Here is a 15,273-nt window from a genome sequence, read left to right on the forward strand (position 1 = left end):
TAGGTAAGATGATATAGCAAAAATTCAGGCATTAAGAAATAAGGTTAGACTAGGCTGGCGATGGCGGCCATGGATTGGAAAGGAAGGAAGGATGGATGCAGCATCATAAGGGAAAAATTTGCTTCTTTCCCTTTGTCTTTTCAGCCATTTGGGCTTAACGGTGTTCAGTGCTCCTGATTTATTTCCCTTCCCATTTATATTTTCCTTCTTCCCTCGATAATCTACTTTTGCTTTCCCATTTTTCCCTCTCTTCTCTCCTTTGCTTGCATTCTTATCACCTTCCCTGATAGGACGATGACTGAATCGGGCAGGTAGACATGAAATGGGAGATCTGAGTAGAAACTAACTATAAGATTTACTAATTAGAGTATGTTGCTGCTTAACACATTTTTTTTTAACCTTTCATCTGCAGTTAAAAAGAAGAAAAGAAAGGTGAGGAGGCAAAAAAGGAGTAGAGAGGAAAAGGGAGAGACTCATTTATCCATTCATTCAAGAAGTGCTGTGTTTCCAGAGAAAGAGAGAGTGCCAAAGAGATAGAGAAAACACCACACAATAATTTGTGTTATTGTAGTTGTATCATCTATTTCCCCTTCTAACTCAGTTGGGTAAAGTAGAGATGCCAGATGGGAGGCTAAAGACTAAGGTGAGATGGGCAGTCTCCCTCCCTCCCTTATTGCCTGCTGCTTCTCATATCAAAAGATGGAGTCTACATCCCTCCCCCTAGGCCTCAGTGACTGGCTCAACCAATAGGATGCTGTGGAGGTGACTTTCTGGGACTTCTGAGGCTAGGCTGTAAGAAGCCTGGTCTTTTGGAATATATCCTCTTGGGATGCTTTCTTTTGGAACCCAGCCACCACTTTGAGAGATGCCCAAGTCACATGAAGAGGCCACATGCAGGCCCTCCAGTTGGCAGCCCCGAATAAGATAACAGCCAGCATCCTCAGCAAACACAGAAATGAACCATCTTGACATCCAGCACAATAGAGGCAAAGAGGATTTCAGCCCAAGCTGACATCTGACTGTACTTCCTAGGAGACCCCAAGCAAGAACTGCCCAGCGAATCCCAGCCAATCCACAGAACAATAAGAGACAAGAATAAGTTACTGTTTCAAGCTACTCTACTTTGTTGTGGTTTGTTATACAGCAATAGATAACTTTTTTCATCCTTACACGAGACACAAAGAATATCGAAAGTTTGAAGATTCATGATGCCACCCGGAATGCATGTATATTTTTTACGTATTTTTTTCCTTTTAAAGGTCACTTTCTTATTCATTAGCCTTGAAATTGGAATTTGAATTGACCTTGATCAGAAATCCTAAGAAATGCTTAAGCAAATATTTTAAGCACTATCATATTTTGAGTACTAGTTCAGGATAAAGTGGTATTGATGTGACAAGAATAATGGATGTGTAATTAGAAGATGGAGTTTAAGTCCTAGTTCTGTCATTTATTACTGTGTGGCCTACAACAAGTTATTTCACATTTCTGCTTCCTAGTTTCCAATGCTATAATGTAATCGAAGGTATTTAGTGATGCATGACAAAACACAAACATTCAGTGAATTTCCATTTCTTTCCTTCCTATGAAAGTCCTGTACTCATAAGTGCAACCATATCAGAGCCTATCATACTGCTTCCTAAAACTAAATATTTTTATTATGTATCAAATGTTTCCCTTGATAACTATTGCATAAGCTTCCATAGTGTTGCCTTTACTAGTGTGATCTGCCTCACTTTTCCTGTGGGATAGTTTATTTAATAGATTTTGGGGACTCATCCTGTTGCTGGATTCTTACAAAGACTCTTTTGTGATAACCTTCTTTGGTTTTCAAGGACATGGCCCTGTTTCTCGAGTGTGGTTCCCTACTGTAGCATAAATGTTAACAAGTTAAATGCATATCACATAAGAATTTTAATTGTTCATCATATGTTTATGTATTGAAATATAGAGTCGAATTGATATAATTGGTAACATTACCCATTTGCTTTGATTTGAGATGTCAAGTGATTGAAAAAATTTTTAATTCAGAATTGAATTACCTTGCTTATTTGAATTTATCATTTTTGCGTAATTAGGATGAACTAATTTTTTTTTATTAATGTTATGATAGATTACAACCTTGTGAGATTTCAGTTGTACATTTTTGTTAGTCACGTTGTGGGTACACCACTTCCCCCTCTGTGCCCTCCCCCCACCCCCCCTTTTCCCTGGTAACCACCGATCAGATCTCCTTATCAATATACTAACTTCCACCTATGAGTGGAGTCATATAGAGTTAGGATGAACTAATTTAATTTGCAGTTATCCTTAAATGACTTAACTGATGTCTGCTGAGGTTCTCAAGGCCACAGGATTATGGAGTCATGCTGAACATCACTCTGTCTCTTAGGGTTGGAAGTACAAGTGCACCTTGTGAAGCCTGGAGACAGAAGTTACAAGCTTGATTTTTTCTCCATTAATGTTTTTTTTCTGTTTTGTCCCCCTCACCTCACTCTAGGCTGCGTCATGTTTCCCAGAAGGACCACATATTGCACTTGGAGGTGGTCCTCCTTTTCCAACTTTGTTCTGATTTTATGTCATTTTTACTTGGTGTTGAGCTCACATCTCAGTTCTGCAAAGGAAAGCTGGTTATTTATCTGGTAACTTGTGGTTGGAATCCCCAAGAGAGTGCTCTTTATAGAGACTGAGGGTCCTTTAGCAAATATTGCTTTTTGATGATGCATTTTAATAAGCCTTTTAAAAATCTGGATACCAGACTACCGGCTAGGGTACCTGGAAGCAATAATTTTAAAATAGTGCTTTTCAAACTGCAGGTCCTGACCAACTAGTGGATTATGAAATAATTCTAGAGAGTGTGACAAGCACTTAAAAAACAATGAAACAAAATGGAATAGATAATATTAGAGTGTATTACACGTAAAAAGGTAAGAACAGTTTCATAAAATTTTTATATTCCTTTGGTGTGTGTGCGTATATACTGATTTACGATAAAAAATAATTTATAGATTTATTTTGTGAGTTGCCATCAAAAGAATTTGAAAGTCACTGCCATGGATTTAAAGTTATCTGAAACACAGTTTTGTAATATAGCAGTTTGAAATGAAGCCCCAACAATATATGTAACAAATAAAAGCGTAGATAGGTTTTAGCTGCAAATTTTAAAGGGATTGGCAAGTTACTTTTCCTGAGAAGTCTAGCCCTGGGATGACTGGGTATTTTCCAAAGGGCCAGGAACCAGTTATCCCAATAAACGGTAGGGGCCTCAATGCTCTCTCCCTGGGAGGCTCTGAGGTAACGTTCCTCATCTCACTTGTAATGCTGCTGTTGCCTTGCTGCAGTGGCTGTTGGAAGTACTGCGTCTTCCCTAACCAGATCAGAAGGACCCAGTTTTCCCAAAGTCTTGGTCTGCCAGAAAGATGGCATTGCACTTCTCCCCGATTTGTGGGACCTGCACCCAGCTTGGAGAGCTGGAAAACTCCAGCCCTTAACTCCCCTCTTTGCTAGGGAACCACGTTTTCCTTCCCACTGGGTCCTTGGAAGATGGGAAGCAGCAGTAAGGTTACTTGTGTTTTATCCACACCATGTGCGTCTGTGTTTTTGTGTGAAGGCTGACTCATGTGGAGGAAAGTTCTATGCCTAGAATTATAAAATTAATGCTAATCAGAGTAATGCAGCATGCCACTTCCAATCTGCTAATGAGCTTTGGGGAGAGATGGCACATCTTCCTGCAGCTGATGGATGCCCCTTTTAGAGGATCTACGACATCCTCCCCAGGTCTTCACTCAGCTGGGCTAACACACTTCAGAACAAAAGAATCCTCAGGGCAGGATGGGACCCCTTGCTTTTTGGTTCTTGTCCCTTGAATCAGTCTACTCTCTGTGCCACTAAAATGGCTGCCTATTAAACTCATCAGTGGAATCTGCCATACTGTGTCACTTAAACTTTTTCCATCTGCTTATGGTTTTTACTTGTTTTTCATAGAAAGCCCTGACCTAAATCTCTACTCTTCTTTTATAATGCTTTCATTTTGACCTTACTACTGCTGAAAGTCAACCAAACTCATTCATCACTGTCCCTCCCCCCAATCTCCATGAACATTATCCTGTTATCCAGGTTTTTAACATCCACTCAAGAGATTGTCAACAAAAATGGACTAAACCTTTACATGGAACTTCTTTACCCCCACATGGGACATTTTCAAGAATAGGAGCTTTCAGATGAATTAGCAATGTAGATAAATTTGTTACCAACACTAGAATCTCATTCTAAAATATTTTCTACAGCTCAAAACATGGCATAAGGCAGATTCCTATTTAAGAGAAAGGGCCTTCTTTTAAGTTGTCTTGAAGATTCTGAGACTGTCCTTATGAGCAGTGCTATGAGAGGATATGAGGCACAATCTCAGTCACCCCAAGAGTTAATTTAAATGGAGAAAGTGAGATGGTTTCCCAAAACATTGGAATTGATTTTTCCCTGAGTCTCTCCATAGTTGTAGATTCTGATAATCACAGAATATAGAGAAGGAAGAAACTTGGTGTTCCTTCTAACTGCCTCATTTCACAAACCAAGAAATTGAGGATCAGAGACATGAGGTCATTAAAGTCATCCAGTTACTTAGTTGCTTACTTCGACTAGGGTGGTTTCAGAAAGGATGCAGAAAAGTACAAGTATTTGAGAGCTAGTTAGGGACTGTATTAATCAACACTGTAATAATCAGCTCTGTGTCCTTGGGTGCTGCGACAGCTGGGGGTCCACTGCTGCAGCTGACAAATAAAGTGTGAGGAAGAAACAAAAACTGAGGGAGTCCATCGCCACTAGACCTGCCTTATAAGAAATGTCAAAAAGAGCTCTCCTGTCTGAAATGAAAAGGCAAAGGATACAAAGCTTTAAACAAGTTGATAAATAGATAAAATCAGAAAACTGCAACTCTGTATCAGAACATGTTAGTAAACAATTATGATGCAAAGGTTAAAGGGAAAGAAAGCATTAAAAATAACATTAACCATTCCAATTTGGTAACAAATTCACAATACAGAAAGAAAGAATTTTGACAACAAAAATAGCAAGGGAAGAAGAAAAGGACAGAACTTGCCTAGTCAAATGAAGCAAAAATGCCATCAGCAGAAAAAGAACTATCTCATCTGTGAGACCTTTTATACAAACCTCATGGTAACCACAAAACAAAAATTAAGGCAGAGTCACGAAACATAAAAAAAGAGGAAACTGAAAAAACACATCACCAAAAACCGTCAAGCTGAAATTGTAGTGAGAAACACAAGGAAAAAGAAACAAAGGAAATATAGAGCAACCATAAAACAAAAGATAAAATGGCAATAGTAAGTCCCTATATATCCATAATCATCCTAAATGTAAATGGATTGAATGCACCAATGAAAAGACAGAGAGGCTGGACAGGTTAAGAAAAAGACCCAAAAATGTGCTGCCTCCAGGAGACCCATCTCAGCTCTAAAGAAAAACATAGGCTCAGAGTGAAGGGGTGGAAGATGATACTCCGACCAAATGACAACCAAAAGAAAGTGAGTGTAGCCATAATTCTATCAGACGAAATAGACTGCAAGCCAAAAAAGACAAGAGACAAAGATGGGCATTATATAATGATAAAGGGGATAATCCATCAAGAAGACATAACATTTATTAATATATATGCACCTAACGTAGAAGCACCAAAGTCTATAAAACAACTATTAACAGATCTAAAGGGAGAAACTGACAGCAACACCATAAGAGTAGGGAACTTTAATACCCCACTTACATCAATGGATAGGTCTTCTAGAGAGAAAAATCAACAAAGAAACGTTGATCTTCAATGAAACACTAGACCAGATGAATTGAACAGATACATATATAATATTCAATCCAAAAGCAGCAGGATATACATTTTCTCTCAAGTAAACATGAAACATTCTCAAAGATCCACTGTTTGTTGGGAAACAAAACAACTCCCAATAAACTTAAGAAGACTGAAAAGATATCAAGCATCTTTTCCAACCACAATGGTATGAAACTAGAAATCAACCACAAGGAGAAAGCTGGAAAAGTCACAAATATGTGGAGCCTAAACAACGTGCTATTCATTAACTATTGGAACAACAACAAAATTAAAGGAGAAATGGAAAAATATCTGGAGGCAAATGAAAAGGAAAATACAGTGTACCAAAATCTATTGGATACAGCAAAAGCAGTACTAAGAGGGAAGTTCCTAGCAACACAGGCCTACCTTGTGAGACAGGAAAAATCTCAAATAAACAATCTAACAATACATCCAACAGAATCAGAAAAGAAGAAAAATGAAGAGCCCAAAGTCAGGAGAACAAAGGAACTACTAGAAATCAGAGCTGAAATAAATGACATGGAGAGTAAAAAGAAAATAGAAAAGATCAGCGAAACTAAGAGCTAGTTCTTTGAAAGTATAAACAAAATTGACAAACCTTTAGGTAGAATAAGACAAAAAGAGAGAAGCCTCAAATAAATAAAATCAGAGAAGAAATCACAAGCAATATAACAGAAATACAAAGGATTACAACAGTATTCTTTATCAATGTTATAAACTACATTAACAAAATGAAGAATAAAAATCACATGATCATCTCAACAGACGCAGAGAAAGAATTTGACAAGATTCACCACATATTTATGATAATAACTCTCAATAAAATAATTATAGAAGGAAAGTACCTCAACATAATAAAGGCCATATATGACAAACCAACAGCTAACATTATACTCAATGGTGTAAACTGATAGCTATCCCTCTAAGAGCAGGAACAAGACAAGGATGCCCACGCTCACCCTTCTTAGTCCTAGCCAGAGCAATCAAGTAAGAAAAATAAATAAAACATATTCAAACTGGAAAGGAAGAAGTAAAACTGTCACTACTTGTGGATGATGAGATTTTACATATAGAAAACGCTAAAGAATCCATCAAAAAACTAAAAACAAACGAGCAGAAATAAAAAATCAAGAATACAATCCTATTTACAATCACAAAAAGAATTAAGTGGGTAGGAATAAATTTAACCAATGAGGTGAAAGACCTATACACTGAAGACTATAAGACATTGTTGAAAGAAATTAAAGAAGACATAAAGAAATAGAAGGATATTCTGTGCTCATGGATTAGAAGAATCAACATAGTGAAAAAGTCCATGTTACTTAAAGCAATCTGCAGATTCAATGTAATCCCTATCAAAACCCCAATGACATTTTTCACAGAAATAGAAAGAAGAATTCTAAAATTTACTGGAAACAACAAAAGTCCCCAAAGAGCCACAGCACTCCAGAGAAAAAAGAACAAAGGTGGAGGCATCACATTCCCTAATTTCAAAGTATACTACAAAGCTGTATTAATCAAAACAGCACGATACTGGCAGAAAAGCAGACACAGATCAATGGAACAGAATTGATAGCCAAGAAATAAACCCATACATTTAGGAACAGCCAATTTTCAACAAAGGAGCTAAGAACATACAATGGAGAAGGGAAAGTCTCTTCAATAAACACTGTTGGGAAAACGGACAGCCGCACACAAAAGAATGAAAGTAGACCATTATCTTACACCATGCACAAAAATTAACTCAAAATGGATTAAAGACTTGAATGTAATACCTGAAACCATAAAACTCCAAAGAAGAAAACATAGGCAGTAAGCTCTTTGCTATCATTCTTAGCAGTGTCTTTTTGAATATGTCTCCTCAGGAAAGGGAAACAAAAGAAAAAATAAGCTAATGGGACTACATCAAACTAAAAAGCGTCTGTATGGCTAAGGAAACATCAATACAATGAAAAGACAACCTAGCAATTGGAAGAAGATATCTGCGAATCATTTATCCAATAAGGGGTTGCTATCCAAAATATATAAAGAACTCAACAACAAAAGAACAAACTTAGTCAAGAAATGGGCAGAGGATTTGAACAGACATTTTCCCAAAGATATACAGATGGCCAACAGGCACATGAAAAGATGTTCAACATCACTAATTATTAGATAAATACAAATCAAAACCACAATGAGATATCACCTCATGCCCATCAGAATGGCTATTACTAAAAAGACAAGAAATAAGAAGTGTTGGAGAGGGGCCAGTGCCATGGCCGAGTGGTTAAGTTCGTGTGCGCTACTCACTTCAGCAGCCCAGGGTCTTGCCGGTTTGGATCCTGGGCCTGGACACGGCACCACTCATCAAGCCATGCTGAGGTGGCATCCCACACAGCACAGCCAGGATATACAACTAGAATATACAACTATGTACTGGGAGGGTTTTGGGAGAACAAGAAGGAAAAAAAGATAGACAACAGATGTTAGCTCAGGTGCCAATCTTTACAAAGAAAACAGAACTGTTGGAGAGGATGTGGAGAAAAGGGAGCCCTCATACACTGCTGGTGGGAATGTAAATTGGTGCAGCCACTGTGGAAAATAGTACAGAGATTCCTCAAAAACTTAAAAATAGAATGACCAGGCATGACATCAGCATCACGGCGGAGTGAGCTCTTCCCTTAGACTCTCCTCCCTAAGAAAGAATGAAAAGGACATTCATAAACCAACAGAGGACAGGCACATAACACAAAAGACATCTGAGAGACCCATGCAGCCAAATGCCTGAAGGTGGAGGTGCTGGACCCCCCAGGAGGAAGGAGGAGGAAGTAAGGGGATCTCCTCTCCCTCCCCAGCAATGACCTAGGGCACAGGACCATGCACAGCTCTGAGAAAAGAGGGGCCTGGGGGGAGACTCTGTAGGAATGCCTTCGCTCTCCAAGTTCCCTCACATCCCATAGGAAAGCTCCACAGAGGAGGCTAAGCTATTGTGGGGTTGTCTTCATGAAGCCAGCACGCCAGGAGGACAGACAGCGAGGGCAAACAGAGAACACCCACGGGATGGCACATGCAAAAGAAGTGCCCCTCCCCCTGCTGGGCTCACAAGCTCAGCCAGTCAGCCAGGGCAAGGGACCCCGTCTAGAGTGCCCGTGCGTACATTAGCAAAGCAGCAGCTACAAGCAGGCAATCGCAGATGGGTCCTGTCAGCATAGATTCCAAAGGACAAGCACAGACACCAGGGATCACAGCAGGCTCAGAATACACAGCTCCTGAACCTCCTCCAGTGGTGGCAGGTGGAATCTGCAACCAGATACTATCTATGTGAAGGCACAAACCAACCCCATCAAATAGTATGAAGAAATATATTAATAGTCCAGACCAGAAGGAAAATGAAAAGCACCTAGAAATCAATCCTGAAGGCACACAAATTTACAATGTAAACGACAGAGAATTCAAAATAGCTAACATTAAAAAACTCAACGAGTTACAAGAAAATTCAGATAGTTCAATTAAATCAGGAATAAAATTAATAAACAGAGGGAATACTTCACAAAAGAGATTGACCCTACAAAGAGAAACCAATCAGAAATGTTGGAGATGAAAAACACAATGAGATAAAGAAAAATCTGGATACCCTGAATTACAGAGCTGACGTTATGGAAGACGGAATTAGCAATCTGGAGGACCGAAATATAGAAAGGCTTCAGATGGAGGAGGAGAGAGAATTAAGACTAAAAAGAACCGAAGAAATTCTCTGAGAAATATCTGATTCAATTAGGAAATGCAACATAAAAACTACGGGTATTATAGAGGGAGAAGGGAGGGAGAAAGGAGCAGAAAGTCTGTTCAAACCTGGAAAAGGAGCTGGAATTACAAGTAAAAGACGCTAACAGAACTTCTGATTACATCAATGTAAAAAGACCTACTCCAAGGCATAGAGTAGTAAAACTGGCAAAAGTCAGTGACAAAGAAGAAATATTTTTAAAGGCAGCAAGGCAGAAGAAAATAACTTACAAAGACCATATCAAACTTTCAGGAGATTTCTCAGCACAATCTTTACAGGCTACGAGAAGGTAGAATGAGATATTCAAAATTCTGAAAGACAAAAACCTTCAGCTGAGAATACTCTATCCAGGGAAAAATATCCTACAGATATGGTGGAGAAATACAAACCTTCCCACATAAACAAAAGCTGAGGTAGTTCATCGCCACAAGACACCCCAAACAGGAAATGCTCAAGAAGACCTTCATACCTGAAAAAGAAAAAAAAGAGTTCACAAAGCCTTGAGCAAGGAGATAAATAGGCAGCCAAAGTCAGAAAATTGCAGCTCTCTACCAGAAGAGGTTAGCAAAAACTTAATTATGACATGAAAGGTAAAGGGAAGGAAAACATCAAAAATAACTATAATCTTGTGATTTTAACCACAAAATCACAACACAAAACAGAATGTGTTATGACCAACAAATCAGAGGAAGAGGAAAGGGATGGAACTGGCTTAGACCAAGGAAATAAGAGGCTATCAGAAAATGGTATATCTCATCTACGAGATTTTTTATACAAACCTGATGGTAACCACTAAACAAATAATCAGAACAGAGACACAAATGATACAGAAAAAAAGAAAACTGAGGGGCTGTCCCAGTGGCATAATGGTTAAGTTCACATGCTCTGCTTCAGCCACCCAGGGTTTGCAGCTTCAGGTCCCAGGCACAGACCTATGCATCTCTCATCAAGCCCTGCTGTGCTGGCATCCCACATACAAAAAACAGAGGAAGATTGCCACAGATGTTAGCTCAGCAACAATCTTCCTCAAGCTAAAAAAGAGGAAGATTGCTTACAGGTGTTAGCTCAGGGCCAGTCTTCCTCACACACAAAAAAGAGAAAACTGAGAAAACCATCATAGAGAACTACCAAACTGAACTGGCAGTCCAAAATACACAAGACAAGAAACAAGGGAAATACAGAGCTGCAAAACAAGTGATAAAATGGCAGCGTTAAGCCCTTATATATAAATAATCACTCTAAATGTAAATGGATTGAATTATCCAATCAAAAGACAGAGTGGTGGGATGGATTGAAAAACAAGACTCATCAATATGCTGCCTCCAGGAAACACTCTTAGCTCTAAAGACAAACACAGGCTCAGAGTGAAGGGACGGAAGATGATACTCTAAGCTAATGGCAAACAAAAGAATCAGTTATTGCAATACTTATATCAGACACAGTAGACCTCAAGATAAAAAAGGCAATGAGAGACAAAGAGGGGCAGTATATAATGGTAAAAGGGACACTCCAACAAGAAGACATAACACTTATAAATATACGTGTACCCAACAAAGGAGTACCAAAGTACATAAAGCAACTATTAACAGACCTAAAAAGAGATATTAACAACAACATAATAATAGCAGGGGGCCCCAACAGTCTACTTACATCGATGGATAGATCATCCAGACAGAAAGTTAACAAGGAAATAGTGGAATTAAATGGAAAACTAGACGAGATGGACTATATAATAGATATATATGGAACATTCTGTCCAAAAATAGCAGAATACACATTCTTCTCAAGTGCACATGGAGCATTCTAAGGACAGACCATATGTTTCGAAACAAGATAGGCCTCAATAAATTTAAGAAGATTGAAATCACATCAAGCATCTTTTCTGACCAAAATGCTATGAGACTAGAAATCAGCTACAGGAAAAAAGCTGGGAAAGTGACAAATATGTGGACACTAAACAACATGCTACTGAACAACCAATGGATCATTGAAGAAATTAAAAGAGAAATCAAAAAATATCTGGAGACAAATGAAAATGAAAATACACCATACCAACTCATATGGGATGCAGAAAAAGTTGTCCTATGAGGGAAATTCATAGCAATACAGGCCCAGCTTAAAAAAACAAGAAAGATCTAAAATAAGCAATCTTAAAATACAGTTAGAAAATGGAGAACCAACAAAGGCCCAAAGTCAGCCGAAGGAGGGAAATAATAAAAATCAGAGCAGAAATAAATGAAATTGAAACCAAAAAAGAAAAAAGAACAGTAGAAAAGATCAGTGAAACAAAGCGCTGGTTCTTTGAGAAGATATGCAAAATTGACAAACCCTTAGCCTGACTCTCTAAGAAAAAAAGAGAGAAGGCTCAAATAAATAAAATTAGAAACGAAAGAGGAGAAATTACAACAGATACCACAGAAATATAAAGGATTATAAGAGAATACTATGAAAAACTATATAGCAACAAACTGGACAATCCAGAAGAAACAGATAAATTCTAAGACTCATACAACTTCCCAAAACTGAATCAAGAAGAAACAGAGAATCTGAATAGCCCAATCACAAGTAAAGAGATTGAAACAGGTAGCTTAGTGGGAAACTACTTACCCTGACAAGGTTACCCACTCAAAGCTAACAGCCAACATCACAATTAATAGTAAAACACGCTATATTTTTCCTCAAGACTGACTTGATTTCTACTATTTCAACTTCTCCTTTTCCTTTAATGCATGGATCCTGCTAAACCTTATAAATCCATTACAATATAAAGTGGGGAATGAATAAAGAGCTCACCTGAGGGATGTGCACTCTCTGTGGCTCCCGGGCGAGTACAGAGGACTGTGGTTCAGCTGAGGGGACAGAAAGAAGACAGGGGTCCTGAGATTTAGCTGTCTTACAGCTCTTAGATTCACCTCCTCAAATCTCAGCACCCCAGTTGGGGATCATCCTCCCCATAGGCACAGGGCCCTCTGGGCCTTGAAAAGGCACAAGAAGGATCATGGACAGGCAGCAACACCTGTCTTTGTGTGATTCTGAAATGACCATGGAGCTGAAATCTGCAGTTTTTTACTGAGTGAACATAAACTTTACTCGATTGATTTAACAATAACGCATGCGTCCTTCTGGATAACAGAAAGAAATAAAAACAACCGATCAGTTGAATTAAAGTACGCCAAACGACAAGACACTATTCCTTCATTAAAGTTAACTTAGCAGAAAAATGCTCAGTATGCATCATTTATCTATTTTTCTCAGTAATATTATTCAACCCCTGGTATACACAATCCACGGAAAGCCTAGTAAAAGAGATGGGAGGATTTAAGGCAGGAATTTGTAATTGTTCATTTCAGCTGGGAAGTATTTCTCAAAAGGCCCTTTCGATAGATGCTTTTGGTAACTTACCTGTGAGAGAGTGAACTGTCACAAACTGCGTTTCCCTGGACAAGTCACTGAAATTTTCAGGCCCAATGTCTTTAAATCTTTCAAAAGAGTTAGAAGTAGGTGACCTTGGAAAACTCTTCACAGATCATCATTCTTGGATCCTGTGACATCAGGATAACGTCACTAATGTCACATGTGGTGGTGGACATGTGTGACAGCAGCGCATCTATAAATAGCGGGGGCCATTTAAGGGGACTGGAGACAGAACTTCCTCCCTCTGCCTGGTTGTCCCTTACCCCCAGACCTTGCCCTCACGGCTCTCCAACAAAGCAGCCTTTCCTGAGCAGCCTGCCCCTGGGCCACCCCAGCTCACCTGTACTTCCCAGGGACGGCCCAAATGCCCCACTGTCACACAGTGTGGTGGCTCCTGAAGGTGGCATCATCAAGTCTGGTTCATTCTGGGCAGGAGGATCAAGACCTGCTTCTGATCTTGCAAATCTAGCATCTGCTCCTTTCTGGGCTCTTGTCTCTGCTCTGAAGCTCTGGAGAGAGGTCTAAGGTCAGAGGGGCGCTCTCTTCCAGGTAAGTCTCCCTCACAGAGGCCCCCTGCTTCCTGCCTCACAAGGGCTGGTTTGTTTCAAGGCAACTGGGACATGGATCTGAGAAATAAATTCATCTTAGGGGCAAAAAGGCTGACTCTTAGAATTCATTATAACGTCAGACTTCAAGGACAGAAAGCCTGACAATGCAGAGGGGGCCAGGCACCTCTGTCTGACCCAAGGGACCTGAAGAGACACTAGAAATCCCAGGATACATGTGACACATGGTGGGATTCCATCCACATCCTTTCCTTTACATCCCTGGGGACGCAGGGACAGGCCATGTTCCTAAGTGCTGTGAAGGCTGTAATGCCAGTCTTGGGCAGGTGTGACATCAGACAAAGCCTGAGACTGAAGCCAAGCACACCTGCCCTCGAATCCAAATTCCCTGGCTGGGAGCTCCTGACTCGAGCACATCGGGCCACCGACCCGAGCCTCGGTTTCTGGTGAAGTGGTTGTCAGGGTACATTAAACTATCCAGTAAAAAAACAAAGCGTCCTCTAACTATAACAGCAGTTGTCACTTACTTAAGGCTTCCTACCTGGCACTTGTCTAAAATAGTGATCTATGTTTCCAAACGTCGCCGTGAAACAATCATTATTAATATTTATAGATGAGAACCCTGACTCTCGCCCAGGTTCCTTCTGTCGCCCCTGCTAACAGGTGACAGAGCTGGCACTGACCGGGCCTGTAGTGCTCCAGAGCTCGGGCTCCACCGCAGACCCACGGTCACCGTCCGCCTGATAAACGCACTCCTCCCTCCCGCACCCACCGCCGCCGACATGGGCTTCTCTCCGGTCGGGCTGCAGGCGGGCTGGTCACACGATCCTCGGGCATCCCGGACCGCCCCGAACACCTGCGACCCCCGGCAGCCCGAGGGCCGGGGTCTCCCCCATCGGCCTTACCCGCTCTGACGGCCCGCCTGGGTTTATACACCGCCGCGGGGGGCGACGAGGTCGCAGACACTTCCTGCTCCCATCCCCAAGCACAGGCACACCCTTCCCAGCTAGTCCCTCGCCCTCGGTGCGCACCCTGCATTTTCCGAGCACACCCCAAAGTTCCCCAACGGTTCTCTGGAGTCCTGAGAAGACAAACGAGGAGGCTACGGCTGCACATGCGCAGAAGGAGCGTGGCGTCCCCTTCCCGGAGTCCAGGCGGTGAACCTCACCTATTTAAAACTACATTTCCCATAGGCCTCCGCGTCTACATTTCAAGTCACTTTTGGCCTTTCCGCGAAAGCGGGAGCACGGTGTTCTTAAATCTCTCCTGCCCAGGGTCCTCCGAGCCCGAAGAAGTTAAGGGTTAAGCCTGAACTCTGCTGTCAAATGCAAAGGGTAGTCCGCTATTGGCTCCCGATTAAAATAGCATTTTTTTCATAAGTCATTTGGAGGTAATTGGGGAAATTTGAATACGGATTGGATATGGAAAATATTAAAATATTACTTAGATGGTGTGAAAAAAATTTGGAGTTAGGTAGGAAAATTGACTTTGTAAAAAGAAAAAGACATGACGACTGAAGTAGTTAAATTATATAGCTGTAAAATTATAATTTTACAATTTTTCAACCTGGGACCTCCACCCTGTTCCTTTACAGCCGCCGGACCCACCAACCCCTGAGCCCCATCCTGGCGCGCCTGGGGCCCAGTGTGCAGATTCTACTGAGGGTCTGCACA

The 15,273-nt window shown here is 40.6% G+C and overlaps 1 long non-coding RNA gene across 5 annotated transcripts in view; it reads right to left on the reverse strand.

Moving 5' to 3' along the window:
* The window catches only part of LOC138922846 (uncharacterized), a 50,186-nt gene extending 35,382 nt beyond the window's left edge, over positions 1-14,804 (reverse strand). For 2 of the 5 annotated variants that reach the window (XR_011436006.1, XR_011436005.1), the window contains exons 1-6: positions 14,632-14,803; positions 13,375-13,543; positions 13,023-13,227; positions 12,414-12,469; positions 10,010-10,089; positions 2,325-2,422 (exon numbers count right to left, since the gene is read on the reverse strand). This is a non-coding gene — a long non-coding RNA (uncharacterized lncRNA). Of the gene's footprint in view, positions 1-2,324; positions 2,423-10,009; positions 10,090-12,413; positions 12,470-13,022; positions 13,228-13,374; positions 13,544-14,631 lie in introns of all 5 variants that reach the window. The other 3 variants (XR_011436003.1, XR_011436002.1, XR_011436004.1) reach the window with 2 other exon arrangements.
* Between the last annotated feature and the right edge of the window lie 469 nt (positions 14,805-15,273).

Source organism: Equus caballus, unplaced genomic scaffold (genome assembly GCF_041296265.1).
Source record: "Equus caballus isolate H_3958 breed thoroughbred unplaced genomic scaffold, TB-T2T haplotype1-0000016, whole genome shotgun sequence".
In the NCBI taxonomy this organism is placed as follows: domain Eukaryota; kingdom Metazoa; phylum Chordata; class Mammalia; order Perissodactyla; family Equidae; genus Equus; species Equus caballus.